Raw genomic sequence first — 18,183 nt, 5'->3', positions numbered from 1 at the left:
TGTTTGAAATTTTTTTATCTTTTTTATAAGTTACTTAATATATAGAAATATTGCGTATATATAATAGCACTTTACATTATTTATTATTTATTATTAAGGTAAGGCTTTAGTTGTACATAGCTGTATAAAATAATTAAAACCTATTTTCATAATATTTCAGCAAAAAATGTAAAGAGAAAGTTCAGACATTCGGTATCATCTTACTTTTACCTAATTAGGATAACATAATTATAAGGTTAGTTTTAAGATTTACATAATTAAGTATCTAACAGAAAATTAATCAATTTTGTAATATTGTTAGCCGAAGACCCTTTTTTAATTAAAGTTTTTATGGGATTTTTTATTTTTTGAGTCCTTTTCATTATGTGAATTTGCATTTCCACTTAATTCAATCATTTATTTTAAAAATTCGGCTGAACTTCTTTATAAAGTATAGGAATTTTTTTGAATATTTTATAAAGTGAGAAAATAGGGTGATATATAATACTAGAAACGTTCACAATTTAAAATAATTTTTAAACGTTTCTAGTATTATATATACATGTAAGATATTAAATCAAGTTATGCATGTATAATCGGAATTTTGTAGAATTGTTGAAGTTTCAATATTCAGTACACATTATCTATTATTAATTTTAAAGGTTCTACGATACGAATAAATCTAGAAACAAAATTATTTTAAAATATCAAAAAATAAACCGGGAAATTTTCTAAACAATCAGCAGAATTTATTATTCTATTTACTGGCAGAAATGTGCCATGTTTTAGATTAAGTAAATGAGAAAACTGGAAAAGCTTAAATAAAATAAAGTAATTAAATCTATTCATGCATAAATAAAAAAAATGTCAAAAACATGTTTGTTTTGGTGTTATATTATNAAACAAAATTATTTTAAAATATCAAAAAATATATAATACAGATAATGAATAATATAAAAAGTATAGTAAAAAATTTCCGATCAGAATTCGTGAGTCGAAATTTTTTTTTGCATGTATTAATAGTATAATTTATTACGAATAAGGTATTAGCTGTAAAACATAAATCAAAATAGCTCATTTACGTAAAGGGCACGACATAATTATTTATTAAGTTATATGAAATAATAATAAATGGTAAGATATAGCGATTATTATATAATCAATATATTGTTCCGTATATCTTTATATAATTTTAATTTATAAAATACTTGTTTCAAAAATCTTCAAAAGCAATCAGTTTATTAGCCTCGACTAACTTTTAAATCATTATACGAAAAGTGAAATTACTAATAAATAGTAATTTCACTTTTAAATTTATGTAATGCTCTATTGTGGCATACAATGCAATTTATAAACTTGAAACCTAAATCAAAATGTTCCTTTATCGTTATTTACATGCTTCTCAATGTATTTAGTTTTCCCCCACTAAACTTTTAATTATCTACTGCAAATTCAAAATTTTATACTTAGTTTAATATTTGAATTTCAATAATTTTACAATGATCTAAATCAATACTCAACAAATACAGTGAACACCGCTAAAAGACAACCTCGCAATTTTGCTCGGAACCGATGAGTAGTCGTAAAATAAAAGTTTTACATAGATTATCTTAAAAATTTTAAAATTATTTGTAAACATATTTTTCACTTTAATAATATTTCACTTAAATACTAAAAACTCACTTTATTATGCATGAAAAATAACAAACAGTAATTCTAGGACAGATTATAACTTTTATCTTTTTATGGATACTAGATGTTCTGCATGGCTAATAATTCATTAACTACAATGCGTGACAAAGCTTTCGGTATCATCTAATCAATTATTTCCCTATTATATGGTAAAGGCCGTCTATTAATTACGTGTACACTCTAAGGGTAAAAGGGGAGTGGCGAAAAGTACATCAGTGTACCGTACTGTACATGGTTGAGAGGAAGAGGATAGAGGCATTGTTTAATGGGACCTTTTTAATGATATTATTGGCATATGAATTTGTTCTTTTAAGCCTTCTTACTAATTATATGAATAAACTGTCAGAAAATTGTTGTAAAACTTTTTAAACTTTTATTTATTTATTTAATGTTAAAGGAGTCCATGAACTATTGTATATCGTAATTGAAGAGCAGAGGATCAAAAAGTGATTAAAAAATGTATACACGTAACTGATGGATTTCCCTTAATAAATATTTAAGAGTAAAACAGAAAAGAATAGAAATTTAATAAGTGGCAAGGATTCTGTAAGTATTTTTAAAAAGATTTTTAATTATACTTCAAGCCCATGAGTGGTCGAGTAGGTAAAACCACTAAACATTGATAGTTGGTCATGGGTTCACGCCTCTCCAATGGACTGGTTACGTGATGTTTTCGGGGTTTTCTTTATGTCAGTAACACCTAAATAGGGGCCAGTTTCCCATAAAAGACCTCCCGTGAGGCGCTCCTCCCTCGACAGATCGCCTATGTGTCGCATTGCCAATAAAACCAAACCAATTACACTTTAAAATGAAATGAAAACAATAGAAAAATGGCATGAAAAGAATATATAATGGTGTCTGTATAGCCAAATATAAAATTTATTCAATGATGACTAAGATCAAAATATGCCATAAATAAGAGAAAATAAAACTATAATTCTTATTCTTTAATTGTGGTGATTATTTAGGTAAGATGCTTCTTTGTGAAACCAAAAATTAAGTTTTCGCTAAATAGTATATTTAAAGAGTGTAGACAAAACTATTTTCTTTCCGCTGTGTATTAACTAAATGCAAGTGCACAGAGTGTAAATATTTGGTAGTGGGCTATTTGATGGCGTAGTCGCTATGTTTTTCCAATATCGTCTCACGAACCATATCTTATCTTTGGTCCTATGAAAAAGGCACATTTTTATTACAAAGTCGTAAAAAGTCTCATAGTGTAAAACGTTTCTTAAAATACTTAAAAGAGAAATAGCGAAACACCATCAAAAATGGATGGAATAGACTTTATGCGAGGTTTTTCTGCATGCTTTACGCACTGAAGACATGACGACAATATCATCGAATAGCCCACTAACGATTACCTGTAATCTCATACACTTGTATTTAGCTAATAAGTAGCAGAAGTAAGATTAGCCTGGTGCAATGGTTTTGTCTACACTCTGCATATGCATCTTTCATAAATAATAGAGGAAGTAAGTAATCATAAGTAACTAAATAATTCAAAGTATCTCTATATTATCAAGATTAAGAAATGCACAATAAATATCCTATTTTGTAAAGTTAACATCTGTACTTATATTATTCTGTATTTATACAATAGGCATATATCCATTATAGAAAGATCAATTTAATTATTTACAATAAAAATGAGTATGCTGCAATATATAAAATGTGTTTTTTGTTTCTTCTATTCTAAATATAGTTTCTAATAAGAATGTTTCCAGTAGAAAGCAATAACACTACTTTACTAAATAAACATTCTAGTGAAATCCAATGCGAAAATAATCTAACTTTATAGAGAAAACTGGTCGATTAAGAAATCTTAAATTTCGCTTCCTTGATACATTTAAACTAAACGGACAAAGACAATACTTTTCTAATTCAGAAAAATAAATTTATAAAGCAATTTTTAAAACTACATAATATTTTTTATAATTGTTACATTACTAAATTGTGATTTGTCCTTTTAAAATTCAGTCAAACGTGTCCAAAAATAAAATTTGAATAAATTAAAAATTGTATAATGGATAATTCATGAAAGATTTTATATATATATAAAAGAGAGAGAGTCATATTTACATCAATTATATAGTTATATGAATCAATATACTATGTAAAGTAAATATAGTTAAATTGTAATAAACTGATTTGATATTTATTCCATAAATATATTATATATATAATTAAACATATACATAATCCATATTTAAAATGTTTGCAATTCAAAGACGTTAAGCATGCTATCTACTTTGTTTACATTAATTCCGTAAACATTTTATAGTTATTCGATTATAGTGAAAATCAATGCCTATATTGTTACACTAACAATTAAAAATATTATCAATCATCAATATACATTCATTCTTAAAATTTTTTATTATAAGTTGTGACTTATTAATGTAATCATTATGAAATATATTCATGTTTCTCATTTTTGATTAAATTTAGAAATTAACTTCAAAAACTTATATTTTTGGTTTACCAAAATTATTTATCGAATCGAATTTTATTAAATTATAAATTGTTCTGTTATGCACTTTTAAAATTCGTATCAAAAATCTTTTATATCNAGACATTAATTACTCATTATTTTATTTATATACTACATTTTTGTTTGTTTGTTATAAAAAATTAAAGTAATGACAATTTTTATTACTTTTGTATACTTTTCATTCAAACTGATTTATTTTTATGAAAATATATTTTTAATTTCGTTACCGTAGATTGTTGATACTTATATACATTTTAATTATTTCTTTGTCATCTTTAAAATAATTACTTAAGCCTGATAAGCAAATAAACAATACAGTAATTTATTCAGATACCGGTAAACAAATACAACAGTTTACAGTATTTGTAATTTTCACATACAAAGACTGATAACCTAGTTATCATCTTTATCCTATATAGAAATGATAAATGATTATATTGTTAATTTCTTTAAATTTTTTAATAAACTTTTTCAAATTTTGTAGTCATTTTTTTCGTGAAATATATCTGTATTTTACTTTTATGTACTCTACTTAATCGCACACATTTCTGTTTTCGCAATAACAAAATATTTACTTAAAATTTTTACATCTCAGCAAACCTTCATTTCCTTTCACATTTAGTATTAGTTAGATGAATCTCAAAGAAAGTGTTTGGATTTCTTTCTTCGTGTAGTCACATATTTGAAACACCTATTTTTAAAGAAAATTATTATATTTTTCTTTAAAAAAGAAGATAATTACTTTATATATGAAAACACTTCCAAATATTTTATTCAGGATTTAAAATTTAATTTGTTTTCGATTGATTTGCATTCAGGAGTGTTTCTATACATTAAATGCTTCATACATATTTTTTCCCATAATTTAAATTGTTAAAGATACTATAATAAACGTCACCAGTATGTTATAGTTTTTGATCTTTATGGAACTTGTATATTTTGATTAGTTACTTTCTTTTTCTTCCGAAATAGTTTTTATTATTTTTATTTCATTATAAAACTAAATTGACAACAAAAGTACTAAGAAAATGATAAAAAAATACATTTGGTTTTTAAATTTATAATTGCTTTTCTATATTTTTTACCAAATAGTTTCGAAAAACTTTTTTACAAAGTATAAATCAAGAGCTATTATTATATTCCGTTAACGATATTTTTCGAGTATAGAACAATTCAAAGTTAACAATCAATAATGAATACATGTGATAATTCACATGGGAATAGTTACTTTATCCGTAAACTATTGAGAAACAATTACCAAAATTGTTTACAGGTGAAAACAAAACTATATAAGAGTGTGGAAAAATCGATTGATTTAAGTGGTTAACCAACAGTGAACAGCTGTAATAACCATTTCCTTATAAATGTTACAATGCATTAAAATTTCTTGTTCTTCTAAAGTTTATATAGCTTTTAAACAGCGCAATACACGACATTATGTTTCGTGGCTTCAGAATATTCATAGCATCGACTACTAAACTTAACAAAATGAATTTATTCGATGACTAGAAAAGTAAAAATAAAGAAAGTTGAATAAAAGTGTTCATACGATGGTGTATCATACTAAATATATTCAGACGAGTACTTGGTTAAATTAATTCAAGCAAAATGTTTTTTGCTAATTTATTTAAATATATTAATTTTTTCGTTTCGGTAGATCTTTTTATCTAATTTTATTAAAAAATACAACAAATTCTTTAATATATAATCATTAAGAATATGTTACGAAATTATTTAAATCAATTTTTAGTTATGAATATTTGCATAAAGTAGAAAAGATTTTCTCATTAGCAAAACCATTATTTTTTAATTGTAGAATTCATAACAGATTTTCGTATAAAAGCAAGGGTGGCCAACAGTTTTTGCCCCCGGGCAGAATTGGAAAGAAAACTTTTTTTCATGGGCTGAACCAGAAGCTGTCCTAGCAAGATTTTGAGGTAGTGCGAGATCTCATTGTGGTGTCACTCCGTAGAGACTAAATTGTACATAGAGATTACAGATACATTTTTCACATTATCATGCTTTATCAACATTTTACACTGTACTTAAGAGATTTGTAATGGAGTGTTTGTTATGGAGTGTTTGTTGATTTTTTTTAGGCGTCAGAATTTTTCATCGAGCTATTCGGACTTGAGTAGCTAATATTGAAAAATTAATCACGAGCCACACAAATTCATTCGACGGGCCGTATGTTGGCCATGCCTGGCATAAAAGTACTGTATAAGATTTTAATATTTGAGAGTAAGCACAAAATTTCAATGTAGAACTTATCAAACAGGAACAGTATTTGATGAATAAAAAAACTTTATTTTGTACAATGGATTATTTAAAGTCAATTTTTTTCATCAAATAGCGTTCCTGTATAATAAGTCATACATAGCAATTTCGTGCTTACTCCCAAAGAACAAAACATAGAACAAGAAGCAATCAAATATTAAGTTATTACTATTTTATGCATTTTAATTAATTGATTATTATAGAACATATAAAGCACTTTAAATTCCAGTTAACATAAAAAAGAACATTTTTCCATTATTAAAATATGTCAGAGATGTTTACTAATTATAAAAATGTTTTCATGGTTATTTGGTGTTTAGTTCCAATAGAATAATAAGAGAAACTTTTGGCCTTTACTATAAATGCTAGAAGAATCTACACAGGTAAATATTTTGAACGCAAAATGATAAAATATAAAAACCAGATGATATAAAATGTTAGCAAACTTAAAATTTAAAACAAATACACAAACAACATGTGTTTATTACATTTAAAATTTAAGTATTGGAAAATACATAATAAAAAACGCTAGAAATAAAACATTTTGCGATGATTAGGTTATCTCTCAATATGTATTACCTTCTGAAATATATGTATATATATTCTTTCTATGAAAATTTACATTTATCGTAATTAAAAATTGGCATTACACGTATAAATTGTTGTTTGTATCATTTAAGATTTAGAATATTTATATTGCTCTTTAAATAATTATTTTCTACCGAAGTAAATGTTACAAATGCTATTGAAAAGTATACTGTTAGTATTTTGAAAAATATACAAAACATTTCGATGTATTGATATTATATTTATAAATGATAAAATCAAACTGAATTCTAATTTAAATATTCAAACTGTATACAGCAATTTAAAAATAAAACACATTCATTAGTAAATACAAAATGGTAATAAAAAAGTTTAAAGTAAAATAGAAATTAAGAAGATGCAAATATAATTAAAAACAAACAATTAATTTAAAAATGTCTCAAGTTAAGTATTCGAACAAATCACACAACACACATAGGTAATGTTACAGACATTGCCAGTTATTCGTTATTACAATATAATAATGATTAATATGTGTATTACAATACTGTACTTAAAATTAGTCCATAGAATATTTGAAAAGCAATTTTACTAATTGCAATTTTTCCAATTTTTCTAAGTCTAATTTTTAAATATTAGATAAAAATAAATTTTTAAAGGCTTACTGAATAAAAATAATAAATATAATAAAAATATAAGTATTAATATAAATAAATAAAATACTAATATACTCATATTAACATAGACTATATATTTAAAATATTTATGTTAATACGAGTATATTATTTTTTATTACACGATTACTTGTATGTGCATTAATAAATTATTAATATCAATATAACAGACACTAGAATTATTACATTGTATCTACACACCTAAATCTTCACAAAAATAGGAAAATAACTTGAGTAAATTTATAACTTTACTCAAGTTATTTTTCTTTCAAAATTTTATTCATTAAAGCTTACTTACTAAAATTTTAAGTTTTACATAAATTTATTAGTCTATTATTCCAAATTATTATTCCAAACATATGCTATTTTTATAACTTATATTTAAGACGACGGATAATTCAAATTTCTAAATGTAATTATGTAACTATTATGAAATTACAATTTAATATTATTTAACTGCATAACTAATTTTCTTATTAACAGAAATACTAGAAATCTTTTATTTTCTGATAATCTTGAGAAAAATTTTAATAATAGAGAAGTCAAACGAAAACTAGTTTATTTTAATGAATTATTATAACCTTAATCATTAAAAATTTGCTTTTATGAATTTTTTAAGTAACGGAGAAAGACTAAGATTTAAGATGATTACGAGAGCGAAAAGTCTGTCAATTCAATAAATTCTCAGCTTGTTTAGATGTTGAAGCTAAGGCCATAGAAACTGGAGTATTAATAAATATTTTTCAATCTGATAAAAATGCTATATATGTGCACTTGTATTGCTCAATATTTCTGCTTAAATAATTTAAAACAATTATAATATATATGAATGTAATGTCAATTTAATTATTGATGAAACGATGTTAAAACGAAAAAAAATTTCTTACAAGTTAAAACTTATTCACTAAACATATTAATAATAAAACAACATTTAAAACATTACAAAAAATATAATTTGCGTTAACAAATATCTAACATAATAAATAAAAAAATTTCAAACTTTATTGACTTACTACTCCTCCTTTGGATAAAAATTTGGATCCTAATAAACATATTAATCGCATTAATGCTGTTAACAGATGCTTTTATTTATTAATTGTATTATTAACAAATAGAATATATATTTACTTTGTCTAAACCTATTATCCTACCATCCTCCTATCATTTCGACAATGAGATGTAGATGAATTGATACGTTTTTCATAATTTGGCTTGAGATAATTATTGTGGTAAAGTCATTAATGTGAAAATTGGATGTCCGAGGTAGTTAGATGTTATCTACGATAATCATTTTGGAAATGATTTATACATATTTGAATAAAATAACGGTTAAACTATTTGTGTTGTGACAATCTGATCTGAAGATACTATCGTCCAAAAGGCAGAATACTAAACCCAGAACTCATACCTTAATCCTGTCAAGAATCCTTGGGATGAAATGAACTGTCAAGTGGATGAGAAGAGAGACTATCCAAAAACTGATCAGTTGCTTTAAAGAATAAATGGTAGAAAATTTAGGAGAATAAAGACTATCTTTCGTGAAGTATAAGTTATAATACTGATTAATAATTCAATATTTATTAAAATTCAAAAAGAAAAACAAACAGATTGTTACAGAACGTGACATTAATGCCTGGACATTGAAAATTTATTAGAAAAAAAATAGATGATTTATTTTTCATACATTTAAAAAAATATTGTGTTAATTCTCATGTATCTAAGCATTAGGTGTATGTAAATTTACAAATATTTGAATATAAATTAAATATCTTAACGTTAATAATCCTCATTGTAGATATAATCATTCAATCAATTATTATTCAATCAATATTTATTTGCATCAAAGGATATATTATACTATAATAAGGCACAATCTGTTATAGTGCAAATACCCTTTAATGTACAGTACTGTACACACATTAGTCTATATCTACAGTATACATTATATATACAGTACGACTATAATGTTACAACAAGATGGAGCAAAAACATAAAAAATAAATGGATACGAACAAAACTGATTACTAAGACTAGGACATGTAGTCATTAAAACTCATATACATAGTTATAAAAATTATATAATTTTTATTGCCTACATAATCCTAGCCTTAGTGATTACATAAAAAACGAAAAGGTCTTTTCTCTTTTCATGTAGATTTCTTCATTTATTCGATCACAAACTATTATTTCCTGTTTTATTGTAATGTATACAAGTTTCTCAAAAGTTAAAAAAAATGCAGTTACAGTATAATTTGAATTACAGCCTGAAAATGTAGCATAAATAATTTTCAATTTTATTTGGAATACAATATTTGAATATATATTCTATTATACATACATACAACATATTTTGAATTTATTTATAACAATACATTTAAAAAAATCTAGTATAATTTTTCTTTTATTTATTCTCTTTTTTTAAAATAAAAATAATTTGAAAGAAATAATTTATAAGTGAAAATTAAAATTTCTACATTTAAACCAGTATTAAAAAAATCCAATCGTGCGAAAATAACATTTTATAAAACCTGATTCGTTACGGATTAAAAATATTTTAAAAAGAGAATAATAGCAAATGTAAATGAACACTTAACAGATTATTATAATTTTCACTTTACATTATAGTGAACAAATAAAAAGCACACATACAAATAAAAATAATTCAGATTTGAAATAATACATTACACGTTTTATTTGTTTAGTAGTTTAGAAAAAGTTTAGAAATGATATTTATTTTTTCAAAAATATACGGACCGTATTATTTTGGAATTTGTGTAGCTGTCATCAATCATTTATAAAGAAACCACTGACCTGTTTTGAAGTTTAAAAATATTATTTAAAGAAGAACTCATTTGTTAGATATTGTCATTTATTTGAAATTCAAGTTTGCTTTTTTATAATGAACTTTTTTTTTAAATCGAGTATATTAATATAAATAAGAATAATGGTTAAAGCATAGTAAAATTCTTTCCAGAATATATTTTTTTAAAATAATTTTCAAAACTTTATGCAAAAGATTGATTTTATTAGTAAGATATAAATAACCAATTGTTCATCTAAATTATAACGGTATAATAATACTTAATATTTCATTTATTTTCATAAATAATTAAATTTGGACAATAAAAAGTATTCTCTTAATTTAAATATCTATTATTGTCCTAATTTGTGCATATATACGTACATATATTTAAACTAAAATAATAATTTTCATTATATATATACAATAGTTATTACATAATTGCAATAACCTCAAGATATAGTCAAGACGAGGAATTATATAAAAATTTAAATTAATACATATACTTTGAGATATTCAACCTGTATATTATGTGCAGTTTGTCTCTGAAAAGTTTTTCAATTTGTCGCAAGAGGAATATTTTGAAGTATCGATGAAATTATGAAGGAAAAAAAATAAGATATTCGAAACAGCTAACTCATTACTCAAGAGAATTAATATGTGAGATGAATATAATGAATGTACTAAGATAGATGGACGTTATTTCATTTCAACATTAGAAGCAATATGGAAACGGTTTAACGTCTCTAAACGAAAACAGAATTTTACAACATAACATTTTCTATATATTCTATACAAGACAGTAAATTCCAATAAAACAAAATTAAAGATAAAGCACTAATTGTTGAACAATGATTAGCTGAGGAAACAAACTATCTTTCTTTCCATTCATCATTAAAGGCATCTACATCTCCAACCAATCTTCATTAAAATCTTTTATGCATAATATCTTGAATTGCAGAGAATCATTTTATCTTCCGAAAGTTTTAAATTAATTTTATACTTTCTTTGCTGAAAATTATGCTTTGTAATTATGATTCAAATTAGTAATACGTTTTCAAAAGTAAAGAAACTATGAATAGTCTATATAGCCTTTATCTGAAGAAACAGCCTATAATATTTATTAAAATTAATTCATCAGAATCATATAATATATTATTAAATTTTTAATAATAATCATTTTTTAAATAAATATTGAAAACTAAAAATTTATACATATTAAATAAGTTAATAATTTAAAAAATCTTAACTAAAGCACGATTAAAATAATTAATTTTACTACAGTCGGTTTAAATATATAATTACTGTAAATGTATAGTTACTAGATTGAAGAGTTTATGTAAAATTAATTTATGATATTATACTTAATATGTAATTTATTATTAATAAAATTTTTAAAAATATTAATAGTAATAAACTAGTATTTTTATTTTTCACTTTAAGATAAGCAACTGATTACAATAAACAATTTATAATAAAAAAAGTTAAAGAAATTGAAAAATATAAATATCAGATTTTTTCGAAATGAGTTACAATAAAATAATATATCCAGAATATAATTCTTTATTCTATATTTATATTCGATGTTAAGTTTTGCTGAAAAATGCATGATTCTATAGATTCCCAAGCGGTCTTACACATCAAAAAATTTTACAAATCAAATTTGCTTCAAAATATATGTAAATACTACTCGGATCTTATATCAGAAGTGGATAACCTACAAAAATGGTAAATATAATAAGAGAAATATATTAAAATTATTTGCTTAATTTTTTTTATTATTAAAATTTTATTCTGAATAATGTAATACGGTTACAATTTAAAAATTTCTCTAATATCAAAAGAACAAAATAAATAAATAAAGCTGAATTTTTAAAAATTAAAAGCGATGTAATTTTATTATTAAAATTCAATAGTTTACACAGATATTGTACAAATTCTATCGATAAAAACAAAGGGTTTCACTTTTAAATACATTTAGAATGTAATAACAAGAAAGAAGTTGAAAATATATGATGTAAGTTTAATATATAAAATATTTTAAACAAAAATGATTATATTCTACCATATTTTACTATACAAAGGTTATACTAATTTATTGGTATTTTTTTATTTTGGAAACAAAGTCAAACTGCCAACATGGGCTAAGTTCCAGTTAGTTTATATCCAAATGACAATTTTACTACTAGATCAAAAACTACCATCCATCATTTTATCCGCCAAAAATTCAATGATATCGATCAGGTTGTGCTCTAAATTATGGCAATTAAATCGGTATACGAATTTGATAACTTATCAAAAATGTCCAAAAACCATTTATTACACAAAACTTAACAGCTTAAATATTCTGTCATTTTTACTGAGGTTACAATTATGTTAATTTAGGTTATCTTAAACAATAATTTACAACTTTCCTGTCATAATTGATTTCTTGAGACATGGTAACTGCTACATAAATTTTTAAAATTTCATACACAAAATCATACTTTAGATTGGTTAAGTGTATAAAAATCTTTAAATATTGATTTATTGTCTTTAACACTTAAAAAACATCAAAATAAAATTTTCTAACATTTGATTTATTAACATTAATTTCTTTTATAATGCTATTTTAATAATAACTGAAAGGAATGGTTATTTAAATAATAAGTTATAAATTTCTTATAATGGAGACAGTGTATTTGTTTTGTATTTTTTTTTTAATATTAAATTATTCAAGAACAATTTTACGATTGTGAGAAGGTGGATTTGAAAATGTTTCAGAAATGATTTATATTCAAACTACATACATATTACAATACTGTAAAGCTGACATAGATTGGATCAGATACAAAACCACAGTAAATCCAGTTCTTTATCACTTGCTGACAAGGGAATGTCGGACAAAGAAGTACCTAACTGAAGCCTAGGGTCTCATCAAAGAAAAGAACTAAAAGAAGTGCGGGAGAAGACATCAGTCAACGAAGTTTAAGAAGAAAACTCTATCTCTGTAACATTTAAATGACAAATTCAACATAACGTGTTTTGAATGATGCCAAAAAATCCACACAGTAAGCTATGTATTTTTCATGAGTTGTGGAAGTTTTGTTCTTCCGGACATTTATGCAGGTCATAAATTTCGAACTTTCCGCAAAAAATCTTTTTGTCTTCTATTTCTATTCTCTGTTAAAATTCCAAAAGTGTGCAACTATCAGAAATGTGAAAAAGAAACCCTTCTAGCTTGCTAACTCAGTTTCTATTCTCTTTTTATTAAATTTCTATATATATATTACGTATAACATACCAAGTAAGCTATATATATATATATATATATATATATGTTGTTCCTGTTTTATAATACAAAAATTTACAAAAATATATATGTTGCAAAATGTTATTGTTTTTCAGATTCTTTCAAAAATATTCATATTATCGTTATTGAAGAAAAACAATAATAATAATGTTTTAATGTAAAAAATAAAATGTATGACTATTTCTAGACATTAATTACTCATTATTTTATTTATATACTACATTTTTGTTTGTTTGTTATAAAAAATTAAAGTAATGACAATTTTTATTACTTTTGTATACTTTTCATTCAAACTGATTTATTTTTATGAAAATATATTTTTAATTTCGTTACCGTAGATTGTTGATACTTATATACATTTTAATTATTTCTTTGTCATCTTTAAAATAATTACTTAAGCCTGATAAGCAAATAAACAATACAGTAATTTATTCAGATACCGGTAAACAAATACAACAGTTTACAGTATTTGTAATTTTCACATACAAAGACTGATAACCTAGTTATCATCTTTATCCTATATAGAAATGATAAATGATTTTCCACCAAATTATTCAAATTAGTGTAAACCTTGTTAAATTGCGTCCATTAATTACAGCAGTAATAATATACACAAAATAATTTTGTATAAATCTATTTAAATAATAAATGCTATTTAAAATTTTTCCATTTTTAAAAAAGAAATTTTTTAAAAGATAATAAAATTTATTTTCTAAAGAAAACTAATTATAATTTTATTACAATACAATTACTAACAAATATAAAAATGTAACAAAATATATTCAACAAGAAAAATTTATATAAAATTAATTATTACTTTAAAATTACTTTTGATATTAAATTAGTTTGAATAGAATTCAATAATTGAAAGTGAAAATAATAATTACAATTTAAATTAAGAAGAAAAAATTTATAACAATTTAATTTAATTGGATTTTCCCACATTCAAATAACATTATCGTACATTGGATAAAAAAATAAGAAAATAAATATTTTAAAAACAATTTTCAATAAAAATCTAATTATAGGTTATATCAAATGAGATTTCGAAGGTTATTATGTTCATATTTTGAATGGAAAATCTTCAATTTTAAGATAATAATGCAGTGATAAGAAGTTATATTCTAAAATGCATCCTTGAAATACTTTAAAGTAAATATAATTAGTAATAAAATATTTTTAATAATTACTTTATTTTTAGGCCTTAAAGGAACAAACATTTCTTCTCTTAAGAATCAAAAAGAAACTGTATAAAAACGGGATATTGATTTACAGGAATTACAATTAAATATAAGTATAATTCATACACTTAAATGATGTTATTTTATATGAAAAGTAAAGTATATATTTACTTATATGCAAATATTCTTAGAGAAATAATTTTTAACCAAATATAATGCTATTATAAAATTGAATTAACTAGTTGATTTTATTTATTATACTTTCAAATTCTGAAAATCTAAATTAAATCAATAACGTCCAAATTGTTTATTTTATAACAGACAAAATCATTTTTATTCAAGGTAATTAAGAATTTAAAGTTGTACATAATTTTATGTCAATAATTTTTTAAAATATTTACTTTTTTTCATCATAAAAAATAAATTAAAACTCCTGCAATAAAATAGTTTTAACGTATATAAAATAAAATGCAAATGATTGATTTTAGATCATTTTATATATAACAAAATGATAAACGAGTAAAAATGCTATTCATTATGTATATTTGACTTTTAAATATACTTAAAAACTATCATATGAAGGAATTATATTTGTTTTTACTAAACAAAATAATAAAATTTATTTCCAGGTAATTTTTTATTTTAAAAAATGATAAAAAGATTGAAAATGTTAAGATAATTTATGACTGAATATATAATGAAATTTATTCAATTATACTTTTAAAGTTTTATTTTATTACTTACTTAAATTTAAATTAACAGATTATAAAAATAGCAATTAAAACATTTTTCCGGTATTTAATGCTTATAACGCAATAACAAAAATGCTTATAGATAATTTTTCCACAAATGCGTTAATTTGAACACCATGGAAAACTATTTATAAAACTACTCTATATAAGGTTAAAATAATTAGAACAAATTTTCTCCAATCGCATTAACTGTTTGAGAAACTGAAAACAAAGAAGTAATATAGCATTGTAAAGATTTAATTATTTGACCAAAAATGAAAAATAAAAATCGCTTTGCTTTTGTTTGTTTTACATTCTCCCACGCTCAAAAAGTGGAAAGAGTTGCAGCATCAGTTGAGATACGGTCAATGATCTCTGAATTGGCGTCGACTTGCGTTGCGTATATGGCTATTCTAGCGGCGACGTTATGTCGCTCTCTGGGGAAACTCCCTCGGCTAGTTTCAAACATCTAAAGTCGAATACTTCTCAACTAGACTATTCTTCTATTCCTGCACGTTCCCTAAAGATTAATTCCGCTCTACATCGACATATGTACTTCATTTCAGACTCATCCAAAAAATCTTGTGAGAACTTTTCTGTTCCTTACTCTAGTTTACTTCTCTAACAGCAAGTTAAACAATATTTTCTATGTCTTATATAATATTTACTAGATTATAAAGAAAATTATATTCTAGTATGCTTTTAGACTGCACTAAATTACTTAAAAAATTGTTTTTGATTTTAATTAATAATAAGAAGAATTTTTTGTTGGTGTTTTCGTCAATAAATTTTCACTTAAACTGTATTGACTGAAAATTTATTTTTGTAGTCATCGCTGTTATTTATAATTCTGGAGCGAATAAAACGCGTTTTGACTTACTATCATCGCTTCATTCATTAATATTAAAGTTTATATGATAATAATCATTTAAAAAAATTATGTAACATACTTAAGATAAATGCTCACATTTTTCATAAATTTATGCGATAGTAAAAATTATTGAAATAAATGTTATCATTAATCATTGGTATATGTTTTACAATATAATCTATCATCTTACTTTTATTATTCATATACCTTCTAATCACATTAAAACTGTTAACAAATATGTAGACAAAAAACATATAAATTAAATACAAAAAAGAAAACTCCATTATTTAATTTTATGTTGAGACATTTTAAATTTCTAGTAATTAAGATCAATGGATATTATTATCGAATGAGAAATAATTCTCGAAAGAAACTACAATTTAAAATATAACAGTATAAGTCTATCTGAATCGATTTTAAAAAGAAAACATTGAGGATGATTATAGTAAATAAATTAAATTGTTTATTGTTAGAAAATCTTATTGTTTTCAAATTTTAAAAATAATTTTATTGAATTACTTGTTCAAAAACAATTAGAAAATAACAAGTTTTGAGTTAAGATATAACAAGCGTAAATATTACGTAAATATTATATTAAAACTTTATATTTACATGTAAATATTAATATACGTATCATTATTTTTTTTTCATTAATTTTTGTTTTAATAAAATCGTAATATCGAGAATCGTATACATCTTATTTTCAAAAATTTATAGAAATACTATTTCTTTATTGTTAAATGAAAATAAACGTCTCTATTACACATAAAGATAATAAATTACCGATTTTTTATATTTGTATTTAATGCAGATAAATTATAAAGTGCATTTTTAAAATACCTCAGTCACATTAGAAAATTTTATGCATTTCTATTTTTTTCTTGAATATTTAATAAGTACAGGAACGTATAAGAAAATAGAGATAAATTACTTAACATAAAAACTGTAAAAGATTAAATATAATTATTAAGATATTAAATATTAAAGTATGTTTAAGAAAATTAAAGTAGTTAAATTATTGTTAACTTTATTATCAAAATTTACCGTTGTTGCGTTTTGGCAGATAATATAAAGAATATAACATCATTTACAAAAGGATATGCCTTACAACTGCTGCAAGTGTTAATTAGTGAATGTTCGTAAGACATTTACAATATTTATCATCACTTTCAGCACATGAATAGAACTTTAGCCTTAATAAAATAACAATATTATTATATTCATACATTTTTACTTTGAGAATTTTTTTTTATTACATTTTGAATATTTAAACAAATAAATGTTTTAAAGTACAATTTATATAAGTGATATTAGTTAAATTCATTAAAAAAATTCGAACATTAATTAAGCCATAAATTTTATTTTTTAATATATTATTTTACGTAACCGTTCAATTGATTTTAAGGAACTTAAGCTATTTTCATAAGAGAGCATCCTTCTAATAAAAATTCTTGATGAAATTTTAATGAATAATGGATGTATATATAATAGATACGAAAAAGTATTTAAGATATTTAACGAAATAAATGCTTTTTGAATTAATAAAAAATGTAAAATCAATTGTAGTATAATTATCAATATTTAACATCAAAATAAATAAACTGATTTCTATTTAATGCATTTTAAAACAATTAAAAATTTTTATC

The 18,183-nt window shown here is 23.0% G+C and overlaps 1 protein-coding gene across 1 annotated transcript in view; it reads right to left on the bottom strand.

Annotated features, from left to right (window-relative positions):
- Positions 1-18,183, bottom strand: part of LOC111628692 (glutamate receptor ionotropic, kainate 2-like) — a 258,703-nt gene that overhangs the window by 240,013 nt on the left and 507 nt on the right. The window lies entirely within an intron of this gene.

Source organism: Centruroides sculpturatus, unplaced genomic scaffold (genome assembly GCF_000671375.1).
Source record: "Centruroides sculpturatus isolate CEXI.00-Female unplaced genomic scaffold, Cexi_2.0 scaffold30, whole genome shotgun sequence".
Taxonomy (NCBI): Eukaryota; Metazoa; Arthropoda; class Arachnida; order Scorpiones; family Buthidae; genus Centruroides; species Centruroides sculpturatus.
The sequence above is the reverse complement of the archived record's forward strand: the minus strand, read 5'-3'. Positions and strand labels throughout refer to the sequence as shown.